A 12,605-nucleotide genomic window follows, 5' to 3' on the forward strand; every position below is an offset into this window, starting at 1 on the left:
CAGATAGGGCAGACTTTCTTCTCTAGGACAGCAGCACCTCCAAGCAGTTTCTTCTATAGATTCAGCCTGCCTGCCTTGAACTTTACACAGACACATAAGCTCCATTTACAGGAGGATTTCAGAGTTAATTAAATGCTGAATTTGTTTCTTTAGAAATCACATATGCCCTAGGGCTAAAGTAATAGCATTCCGGCAATAATTTTAATTTAGGATTAAAGGTACTGTACATTTTTTGAAGATATTTTTATAAGTACACATTTATACTTAGCAGCACAATTTTCCTCCCTCTGTGTCATCATAAACGCGTTTTTAAACAAGAGAACAAAGAAATACAACATTCTAAAATTTGCTGATTTCAGCAGTTTTTTAAAGAGGTGCTACTTCTTGAAAAAGTGTGTAAGGCTGTCAAATAAATGAAAATATTGTTACTGTTGTGTCTGTCCAGAGAAATGAAGTAAATGCATTGGCTCACTTCTACTAAAAGATTTCAGGATAGCTCCTTGCTGCTGTAGATTGTTCTGTGGTTTGCATTGGTGTACATGACAGATATGGTTGAAACACTGGAAGTACTGAGGCACAGTGTATATAATTGCTTGAGCTGAAGATGACAGTTCTTATTAATAAGTTTGGAAAATGCTAGCGATAACAGAATTCACATACCTCACGCTGGATTTTACTCTCCATATACAAAGAATAAAAAATGAATGAAGTTAATTATTTCCTCCCAAAGTAAGTTTTTGAGCTGAGAACAAATTTTCAGAAGTAGACTTGTCTTAAAAATATTTTCACATAAAAACAGAGTAAATGCCGTGTCTTACATTCATTTTTATTGACACCTCTGGGTTGCAATATTTTCAAGATGGCTGTACTCCAGCAAAATATGCAATGTGGTGGGCCATGCATTCATGGCGAGCCCTGGAAGAAAGCAAATCACTTTGAGTCTGAAATGTGAAAGGACATGTGAAAATACTAGTATTGTGGTGATGATAGAACCCTGAGAAATTCCTTTTGTTTTGTCATTTTTTAAAAAAAAAAATTTAAATTCCAGGGTTTGAGCTGAATGTTTTGCTAAGTGTTTGGTGAATAGTACTTCTTGATCAGCCTACTGCTTCTAACCGTTTACTGTCAGACATTTGAGTCAAAGATTAACATGACAAAGAAACAATCAAATAAATTCATGGGCTACAAGTGCAGAGCGCAATGGATAATCGGTCTTGTTCACGTCAAACTTCAGTTTGAAAAGTGGAATGATGCCATTTCAATGTACTGTAAGCCAGATGAGTGTTTGGCCGATTAAAAGGTAAAAAGTTCAATCAGTGAGGAAGAACAGACACAATCAATGGTTGAAATGGCTACAGTAAAACAAAACAGTGCTAAATGTAGGCAAACCAACTCTGGCCCCATAAATCTTGTTAATCTGAGGCATTTCAAAAATCCGTTGAGCATGGAAAGAATTTGGGTCCTAATTTTTAAATGTTTCAGCCATTCTTTGTTTTATTTTTTAGTTAAAATGATGAAGCCATCATAGTTCTTCACATAAATGATCATCTTACTATGTACACACAGTGTGAAGTGAAACAGTTCTATATACACTAGTGATCTATGTACGTATTTATCGGACAGCGTGCAATGGTTTATCTGTAGTCTTTATGGTCCAGCAAGATAAAATACACCTTCTAGATTTTGACTAAAGATATAGCCTGTAAGAACATGGTGAATCTGAACACATACTGTCACTTGTTATATATTTTCATAAGAGAATTGGTCTCAATTTTTCTTTTTGAAAATGCTTCCCTTAGAAATGATTTAATGTAAAAAATAGTTGAATGCCCACAAGTAGAGAGATTTAGATTTTTGTCTTAAAGTCTGAGTTGAAATTTTATTTCTGAATCTCCATGATGGTCCCAGATACAGAAGCAAATTTAAAAACACCACTAAGAACACTTGTAAAGGTTCAGCATTAACTATCATTTCTTTGGGTTTAGACCTTTCAAGTTATATTAACTTTTTTGTTTGTAGCTTAATTATTTTAAAGAAAGAATGCTGCTTTAAACAAACATGCTGTTGTCACATCCTGGGGTGCAATTCAGACCAGTCAGAGGCTGTGTCACCACCTGCCCTAAAACAGTGGATGCCTGAAATGCCCCGCTGCTGTGGCCCACAACCTTGATGCCAGCAGGCAACTGTGTAGGTCACACCCTGAGTGCCTCTGTGCTAGACAGTCCTGGTTCAGCAGCTCTGACACCGTAGCCTGTCTACTGTCCCACTCTGGCTTCCACCAGCCTTGGTGTGGATGACCTAGTCCTGAATTTTCCCAAAACTGTGTGCTCTGTGATGTCCAGCTGTCTCCTGGACAGTTCAGAGAAATAATGTTCATTTGTTCCTTTAAAGAGACAAAAACACATCATGTCTTCTTAACTTAACTGGAATAAATACACCCTTCCCTCCAAACACAGGGCTGAGGTGGTTTATAGTAAAAATAAAACAAATGTATTAACAGGACATAGATTAAGTAATGCCAAGTAAAAGAAATGAAGTTAGAAAGGGCTACAAGCAAATAAAAGTGAAAACACAAATATAATCTAGCAAGGTACAGGTTTTGTTCAAGCTGGTATCTCCCACCAATCATTCTTTTCCTCAGTCATGACTGGCTTTCCCTAAGTCAGGACTTTCCACGGAAGTACAAGGGGTTGGCTTCCCTTTTCTTCCTACCTGAAAGATCTTTGCCTAAGCAGGTTTCTCACCTATATTTAGTTTAAAGAGACTTAACCCCCGTCCCCCATTGGTTCAAGGACCAATCTTTTTCAGCTTGCAAGAGCTCTGTTCACTTGTTTCTGTCTAGTGTTGGATGCCAAAGATGGCTTTTGACCTTGCTTATGTCTTCCAAAGTTCAATGAATTTGTTCCACAAGGCAGGATGACCTCAAGATGTTCTGCCCTTCCTTTGGGCTTCCTTTCCCCCTGAATGTAAATGGGACTTTAATTGTTTTGATTCCACCATGCTTAATTTATATTGGAGACAGATAGATAAGTGCCTTCTCTTCCTTCTGGGAAGGAATCTGTTTCTCCCTGTTTGGCCATAGACTTTAAAGCATATTGTTAGGTATCCATATTTCATCATAAAGTGTTAATCATATATTGCACAGTGATATTAATCACCAGTGTCAATAGGTTTCAGAAGAGACCTTGCTCTAAACACTTTTATAATACAGTAATATTGTAGACAATTAGATGATTCAATTACTTGTCACTTGAGATTCAGCCTCTCCCCGTCTTTTTAGACCAGTAAACCTTTAAAATGGATTCTTAGGAGGGTTACCTCTCAAAGTAAAGCTTATTCAGGCTGGGAGGAAGGTGACATGGAGCCTGGTGATGAAGGAAGAGCCATATGCTTTCTTCTGATTCTGGTGTTTCCTAAAGTGCAAATTGTTCTGTTTCCTGCAATCTTTCTACTTGCTAATTTGATGGCCCTATGTAATGCTTACATGTAAATTTACCTTCATTTTCTCTGCCTGATGACTGGGCTGATCAGAGAGGCAAACACATTCCTTTGTCTAGGGCAGATCTGTTTATCAACTCCCCTAACAAGCTTGGTTTAAATATATTTTAGTCAAACCCCCAGCACATACCGATAACTCTTAATACATAGTCTGTACATACATCACACAAGAATTTTAATGGTTAAGAGATATTAGTTTTCAAATGATACCTCACTAAGCATATTTTGTACAAAGTTTATTACAATAGTGTGAATACATAGGTGCTTAGGGTCACAGCCATCCATTATTAGATAACTGTGTGCTCCTGTAATGTACTATTATGTGCCATGTTCTGCTTTACTTTTCTGGGCAAATGAATGGAATATGGTTTCTGGTGTTATACAAGGTATAGTTTGTATGTTTCTAGATAGACTTACCCTCCCATATGCATATATGTTAGGAGCTGAGGAGTTACTTAAATAACCTAATAACTAAATATGCTGTGTGAGGGGTGCTTTATCTCAGTGATCACTGCATATTGGTTCTGACCATTTCATTGGGGTGTGTATGTGTTACTTTGGTTTCCCTACATGTGACACCAGAATACAGAAGTCGCTGAGTAGTATTGAGACGAGGATGAGACTTTTGGTTGACAGCAACTTTCAGGGTTTTGAAATTTGTATTTGTTCCAGTTTTGATTTTTGAATATTTTTTAAAATTAAACCTGACTTGTCAAAATGACTCTTTCCTACAGAAAGAGTGTGTGTGTGTCCAAGTCTATGCCCATGTCCACCTGATGATTAGGGTGTTGGCCTAGAGGATTCCCAGGTTCAGGTCCCTCCTTCCTGACACAGAGTGATCTAGAATAAAAAAAATCTACTCTAAATCAGGAACAAAAGAGACTTGAGCCTGGATTTCCCCCCATCCCATGCCACTGCCCCTAATCACTGAGCTATAGAGTGTGAATCTATCACTCTTCTGTCTCCTCCCATCTGACAAAAACCTTTGTTAAAACCTATGAGTCTCCATGAAGCTTGATTTAGTTGAAAATGTTCTGACCAGTTCTAGGGCTGAATGCCTCCTGTAAGATGATATGAATACCTGCAACCCCAACAGATGTCAGTGGAATTTGAAAAAGCTCAACGTTGTACAGGATCATATCCAAATTAGCTCCTGGGGCTTTCTGGTTATGCCACACCTAAAGACTATCCTGGGTACCCAATCGAGCACAAAGTAACCTCCCTGGACTCCTTTTAGGGTAGTCAGACTTCTATAGACTTTGGTGAGTTTGGCTAAATTCAAGGATTATGTTTGATTCTCCCCTTTACTTTTCAAAATCCCAGTCTTGAATGATTCCAACTGAAGTAGCAAAATACCCCCTTTTTATTTCAGCTTGGGCAGAAATAGCTTTTTCTGCAGACACCAAAATGAAATTTTTTGAACTCAAAGTTACACTGTGTAAAAACTGAGCAGAAGCCACACTCCTGTCTCCTTGGAACCGTGTGAAGGAAATCAGTGGTCAGCAGAGCCAAATGCAGCTTTTACCCACAAGGCAAACATTTAGCTCTTTCATCCGTTTCCTTCTATCTGCCTCTCCCTGTCTTTACAACTCAGCTCAGCCTTGCATCTGATGAGAGGGCACGGGTGTCATGACAGGGAATGTGAGCTAATGAAAGTGTAAAGCTTTGGTTCAGCAGAGTAGAAAATTCCCATCTAGTGAGCACAAACTGCAATCTGATATGATTGAGTTTTTAGCAGACATCACTATTATGTGTTTAAAGGTTCAGGATTGTTAAATTTGTCTGTAACCCTCTAAAAGGTAGGCATTTGAAATTTTGTCAACATTTTTGTGTGTGCCTTGAATGAAAGTTTTTACTGTAGCTTATGAATTATTAACACAATTGCATGTCTATCGACAGATTTCTGTTACAATACTGACCCATTAATTATGTTATAAAATGGATTTTAATTAGGGAAGGAGGCATCTCTAAATGGTCAGAGGTTCACTTTTAGTAAGCCCCCCAAAAGTATAGATCCTTATCATGGATGAAAGAACAGGTTTAGATAATATAGGAGATGAGTCAGATTAAAGAGAGGCCCAAAATGGAACAAACATATCCAGTCCCTCTACCCTGGCTTCTCCCGGTCTGAACACAGTGGAAGTTCAAGTCCAGATCTGAACTTTGTGGTTAAGGCTCATCTCTGTAACAGGCCCAGTCTGGAACATAATATTGAAACCCATTCTCAGACTTCGGTTTCTGATTCCATTTCAGTCTCCCTGTACTGGTCCATTTTATACCCAAACCTTCAGCTCAACCTGAATCAAACGGAATATTTTTGACTGGAAAAAGTTTGGTCATATATTTATTTTTTGCCTCTGAACTACCTGATTTTGGTGAGGGCCAGGAGAAAAATGTTGAAATATTCCAAGGGTGAAAGGTATTTCTTTCTTAGCTGGAACCCAGAATAACTTACAATCTCTTGAAACAAACTTATTTTATAACATTTCCAGACAAGCGTGGATATTTTGAGACCTCTTGAGGCTCACCCCTCAGAGATCACCATCTCATCTAATCTTCTATCTTGCATTTGTATTTGGTCGGTAATTCAGTATCTCATCTAAAGCAGAGATCTTCTTTAAATGTCAGGAAAGAGAGAGAGGCCTGACTCACTACTGCGTTGCTCCAGTTTTACAATAGTAAATCGACACTGATTACTGTGGAGTTACACCAGGATAAAACTACAATGATGAAGCGGCGTATCAGGCCCTGTATTCAAGTCCCCGCACCTCCCTATACTGACTCTGCAACCCAATGCTGGGAAAAAAAATGTAACATGGTAAAGTTAAGATAAAGGCATTTTAATAGTTCTCATGGATTAATTTAATTTAATTGTATTTATTTTTATTTATTTATGGATACTAAAATGTTTTAACAGGTTGAATTTTCTGTAGGGAAATTTTTATCACAATATGTGCAATTTAGATATTTCCAACTATTGTCTTCACCTATAATTTACTGATTATTTGTGAGGGGTTTTAAAGTTGCTGGGAATGGTTTCAAGACTGGAAAAATGTATAAAACCTCTGTATGAATAGATAAAGGTTAAAAAAAATCACAAGATATTATGATCGGAAATTTAATATTTTTTATAGCACATAAGATACTTTGAGACACATTGCAGGCTTCTCAGGTAAGCAGTATATTATGCACTTGTTAAAATACTCAGTTTCTCCTTGGCTACATCACAACAGTAATATGTACAATTATTTATTTCATTGTAAACTTTTCTTAGAAACTTAGAAATTTGTAATGATTAATTTAAAACATTCAATCACAAGTAACTGAAAAATCCCAAGGTGAGTTCAAGCTCTGGGTTTTGTGCATCATGTGATCCCAGTAATAGTACATGCCATAACACTAATGTCAGCAATGTGGCATCCATTAACATTGATGCAAATATTTTGTGACAGATGATAATGTTTTTTTGTTTTTTTTTCAAATTTGCACAAATGTGGAAAAAATAGATAAATGCTATTTTGTTTATACAACCTTTTGTATTCTCATTCACCACACGTAGTGCATTCTCTAGTTTCACAGCTAATGTGAGGTACACAGGGTCACCACCACTTCTCCTGTTCTGAAAGGGCTGGTCTACATTTTTAATCTTTTGTTATACTGCAGGTAGATGGTTGACCGATTCCAATTTTACTTTGGATGATAAAATTCCATCTGGGTTTTTTATTGTTTTTGTTTTATTTGGCTAAAAATATCAGGGCAGATAAAGTTCACTTTATGCCCATGGCAGACTAAGCATCCATTTCCTTATCCCCTTAATAATGCCAGCAAGCTTTTGTGGGTGGATCGTCTGGACCCAGACATTATCCACTCACCCACTTTTGATACAGTAGCTGATCTACAAAAAGCTTTAAAAAAATAACAAAAACCGTTCAGAATTGGACTGGTCAGCACATAACTGAGTTCTGAAGAATTATGGAAGATGTTGTCAGAGCCAAGCCACAGAGAGTTTGATCCAAATTTATTGCAGCTTTCCAAAGCAGAGCAAGCAAAAAAAGTATCTGTGAAGCCCACAACTATAGTGTTGTGGGGTGGGTGGGTACCTGGGTTTACAAGCTCCTTGAATGATAGTCACATAGGTTAACGTGCTTAAATGCAAACAGATCTGATACAGTGCAGTAAAGGCAGACTTGTCTTTTGAATCATCTTGCACAGAAAGTTATATATTGCTGTATTGAACCTAGGTATTGGAGAACAATCTTCACTGTGTATTCTTCTGGCATTCTTTAAACAGGATTATTAGGCTGAATTTTCTTTTAATTGTAATTTAAAAGCACTCATATTTATTCTCAATAGGTTTTTTTTATCCAGACACTAATCAATATTCTGTTAATTTGTTAATGTTTTTTTTTCAGATGTGCAGTTCCAGTAGCAAAGCTTCCTCTTTTTACTAAAAATAATAAGAGTAGAAATATTAAATTGAAACCTGTACAATAATCACCCTTATTATCAAACCCCCAGTCCTAAGTGACTGCCCCCAAAAGCTATTCAAATGCATTGAGTAACATATTGTTTTAGCTTTATCAGAAGACCACCTTTTAAAACAAATGTTGTTGCTCACATGGGCTTCTCAATGTTATGGAGAAAATACCTCGTTTCTGAAATAAAATGAGGGTGTGTGTGTGTGTTAAAATATTTAATCTTCCTTCTCCACGAAATCCTCATGTTCTTTACTTTCATGAGAATGTTTTAAAATTAAAGTCCTGATCCTGCAAACACTGACTCATGGAGTAATCCTTACTTAAGTGACTTGTTCCACTGATGCCATTAGGAATTACTGCACACTCTTACTCACATTGAGCTGTTCCTTACTCACCACTTAATCTTGCTGACATCACTTGGTTCACTCATGTAATCTGGCCTTAAAATTTGGGATAAGGTAGGAAGAAGGTTGTGGCACCATAGTACATTGTAAAATCCCTGCCGTACTGTCATAAACTGACAGCCTTTTTTTATGGTATACCCTAGATTGCAGATTACTGACTCATATCACTAAAGTACCTATTACAAGCTGTGGTGTATATTCTCCTCTTGATGTCTGCACATAACTCACTCTATTAATGGCTGCCTTCTATGTGCCTTAAGAGGAAACTACGGCACAGAATGACCGGCAAATGTTATGAACACTTAGATTTTTAAATCCTTTTCTTATGATACAACAATTAATTTCATTAGATTACTGAAAGATTCACTATCCAAATTGTATTTTATAAGCTTAATTTAAAAAAATCCTTTACTTGTTAAATTGTAAAATCTATTCCTGAGATTTGGAAAATCAAGTCATTAGACAGATTTCTGGGAATTTTCTTTTGGAAAAGATCCAAATAAAACCCTCTGAATGAACTTCACTTCTGTCCAGTCTAAATCATTCTTATATAGATGAGTTAGAAATCTCTGATAAAAGGGATGTATACTGGGCAATCTGACAGACTCACAATGCTATAATTTTTGACTTACTGTACATGCACCACAAATACCACAATATCCTAAAAGTAATATAAAGTACTTGGTGTTGGGAGGAAGGGTAGTTGAGTGTAAGTAGTATAAATTTTGTAATATTTTAGTTGGGTCTGTGTGTGCCCCACTCACAGACTGCTAGAGAAAGACTCTGGTTGTAAAGCAGCACCTACTAATTTGGCTTCAACACATTTTCCCTAAAGCAGTCAGCTACAAAGCTCCACAGACAGATGCTGTAAGAGAGTTAATTGTGAATTGGCCAGATTTGAAATGTGATACCTAGGATTTACTTCTAGCTGCCTTGAACTGAAAATTTCCCTGCTTTTGAGGAGCATTGAGCACATCAGGTACCCCACAAAGCCACAAGGAAACATTTGTCTTGAATATTTCCATGAATTGATTTTAAAAAAGATTTTTAAAAGTATTTTATTTTCCTCTGAAAAATCATAATTCCTTGAAATATTATTTTAGGCATGATTCTCCCAGGCCTCGATTCAGCAAAATACCTAATAATAGCTTTAAGTGCTCGTCTGAATAGGATGGACTTAAGCATGGGCTTAAGTGCTTTGTTGAATTGGAGCCATAACAAAAAGGCCTTTACCGTGGTCTCATTACTCTTCTTATCTGCTGATGGATTTGTAATATGGGATCTTTAGCTCTCTGCGTCCCACAGTAATTGGTAGTAATAAACATGCTACATATTACTATTACTACATACATTCTTCCTAATATTGTGGGATGGCTGTGCAGCAACAAAAAGGGCCCAGAAAGCAGCTCCTTCCACCTATTTGCAACAAAAATACCCACTAAATGGAGGTTTTCATCTCGAGGTTGCTTTTTTAAATTCTACTCCAAGCTGAAATATTTGAGAGGGGAAGGAGGGTTGGTGTCTCAGTCCAGCTCCCAATGAACAGGTGTTCACATAGTAACAAAGACTAAGGCCGTTGGTGCTGAGTATACTCTTGTTAGTCACTTGGCAGAGAGGCTGAGAGCTTCCTGGATTTAGAGGCTGACATGGTTGAAGTGTTACACCTCTACTGCTTGTGCTGTACCTTTATTAATGACATCACCACGTGGGCTGCTTACTCCTAAGCACTGATTTAACTTCAAAGTGCAAAGATAATCCACAGTGTGTTTGTAGCCATGCCTAAATTGCACAGTAGCATTTCACATAAGGTGACCAGACAGCAACTGTGAAAAATCGGGACAGAGTGGGGGGTAATAGGCGCCTATATAAGACAAAGCCCCAAATATCGGGACTATCCCTACAAAAATCAGGACACCTGATCACCCTAATTTTACACGTTCTTGAGCTGTTTAAAAATATGGTTTATATGACCTGAATATGAAAATTAAGGACTATTGGAAAGTTTGGAAAGGATTCATCATGGATTTCTGTTATTTTAAAAAAAATTTCCCTGCACCACTCTTTTAAACAAATCAGAAAGGCTGAAAAATACCACCTAAGAAAACTTGGATTGTTTCCTTAATGAAGGCCCACTTCTTCTCCACTGAAATAAATGACAAAATGTCAGTGGGAATAGGACATAGAATGGAAAAGATTCTGGACTCAATTGTGTCTTTAAGGCATGTTCCTGTGTTCTAGGAGGTGTGTGTGACATTTCACTGCGTATTCTTTTTGAAAATATGCTTATGATATGAATATGACATAACTGAGATGTACTTTATGCAAGATAGGTCTTGTAAGATATAATTGGAAAGGCTATAATTTACTGAATGTGATTATCCATTTTGTATGCCTGTATCATTTTTGTATCTGAAGTTAGGAATATTGACTATGTATCTGTATTTCAATTATGCTACTTTGGGTGACATCCACTGCTAACACTTCAGGTACAATAATGGAAAAGCCAGTCAGGACTGATGACCCATCAGTGGGGACAATGGACCGTGAAAAGGCTTGGCCTTCCTGTGGATGCTCCATACTGCCACTAACTCATGGACTCTGTGACACTACCGAGTCAGGTGGTCTTGTCACCTGACACTAAACATTACCTGGGACTTCTTGTATCTTTCCACTGGAAGGAAAGGGGGGGTCAAGTTAGGGGAAACAATGGATTCCTGTCTTATATAAATCCTGTTTAAGGGTGGGGAGTAAGGCAGATGGGACTCCTCTTTTCCATGGCCTGTCTGCCCAAGAAGAAAGACTGCTAAAGGCACTTGAAGGGAAGGCAAGGGGGGGGAGTCCAGACTGAGACAGGGGTCTGAAAAGGAATATAACTGAAACTCTGAACCACAGAAACTTTGCAACCTGCCTAAAATAACATTTAGGATGGTAATTTACATTTTGTAACCTGTTTCTTAAGTATATTGCACTTAGCTTGTGTACTTTGTTTTTATTTGCTCAGTAATCTGCTTTGTTCTGTCTGTTATCTCTTATGCTCACTTAAAATTCACCTTTTGTAGTTAACAAAATTATTTCTTTTTTATAATATAACCTGGTTTGTGTAATTTCTAACTGGCAGTGTGTGTGTGGCGGGGAGGAGGGACACGAAGATGTGCATATCTCCCTCCACATTGAGGGAGGGGGTGAATTTCATAAAACCTTTGGGTTTGTACCCCTTTTAAGGGGGTGGGCACCAGAGTGTTGGGGGTAAGCCCTAAGGCTGAATCTCTCCAGAGCCGATGGATCTCTGTCTCTCTGTACAGCTGGTTGTGGCCCTGCCTGTGTCCTTGGGTGGAAGAGGCTTGTGAGCCTAACCCAGCAAAACCAGGTAAAGGGGACCCAGGCTGGCAGAACAGACTGATTGAGCAGGGGAGGCTCAGTTAAACCCCAGCACTTCAGGTGACACCCTAAAGGGCCCAAACCCGTCCAAATGTGAAGTGGCAGCACTCCAGGAATAGCACTGGGAGGCAAACCTGTCTCAGAGAAGAATAGTGCCTCAGCACACAAAGGAAGTATGTCTGCTGCTCCACCCCTTTCTGATGTGCAGCATGTTGTTCCCCACACATGCCCCTATTACTTCAGTCCAGACTCCTCTCTTCCTCATCTTTTAGGAGTGCTACGTGAAGCAGTCCCTGCAAACCCCTGTGTACATGAATCCTGTGTACATAGAGGAAAGTCTCTCATGCAATCTATGTGTACCATGCAAGTGGAGATGAGGGTGGAGTGGACAAGGATCCCTGATCTCCCTTCTCCCAGTGCACACCCATGTAAAGAGCAATGACTATATGTCCCAACATGATTGTGGTCCCTTGTCTACGAAAATTTCATACATGCCTTACTGTGTTCTGCCACATCTTTCACACTATGTCAAGTTATGCTGTGCATGCCGTATTATAATGCAGGTTGACATGATTCAGCAGGCCACCCTGAACACCTATAAGGGCAAACACGTGATTGACACAGATGGTGCATTGTTTATTGCAATGACAATGCTTACAGATAAAAAATTTAAAACTCACTGGAGGGAATAATTTCATGTTGCAGCATACAGTAGTCTGAATTGTATCTAATGGCTCCTGGAATGAAAAAAAAATCAGAAAACATGTCTTGTTATTTGAGCTAGCAGACACAAGTGCATTCTATTATGTCTCTTTGCATTAGAAGTCAGCCCTTAAATAAAAGAAAA

Source organism: Mauremys reevesii, linkage group 1 (assembly GCF_016161935.1).
Source record: "Mauremys reevesii isolate NIE-2019 linkage group 1, ASM1616193v1, whole genome shotgun sequence".
NCBI lineage: Eukaryota > Metazoa > Chordata > Testudines > Geoemydidae > Mauremys > Mauremys reevesii.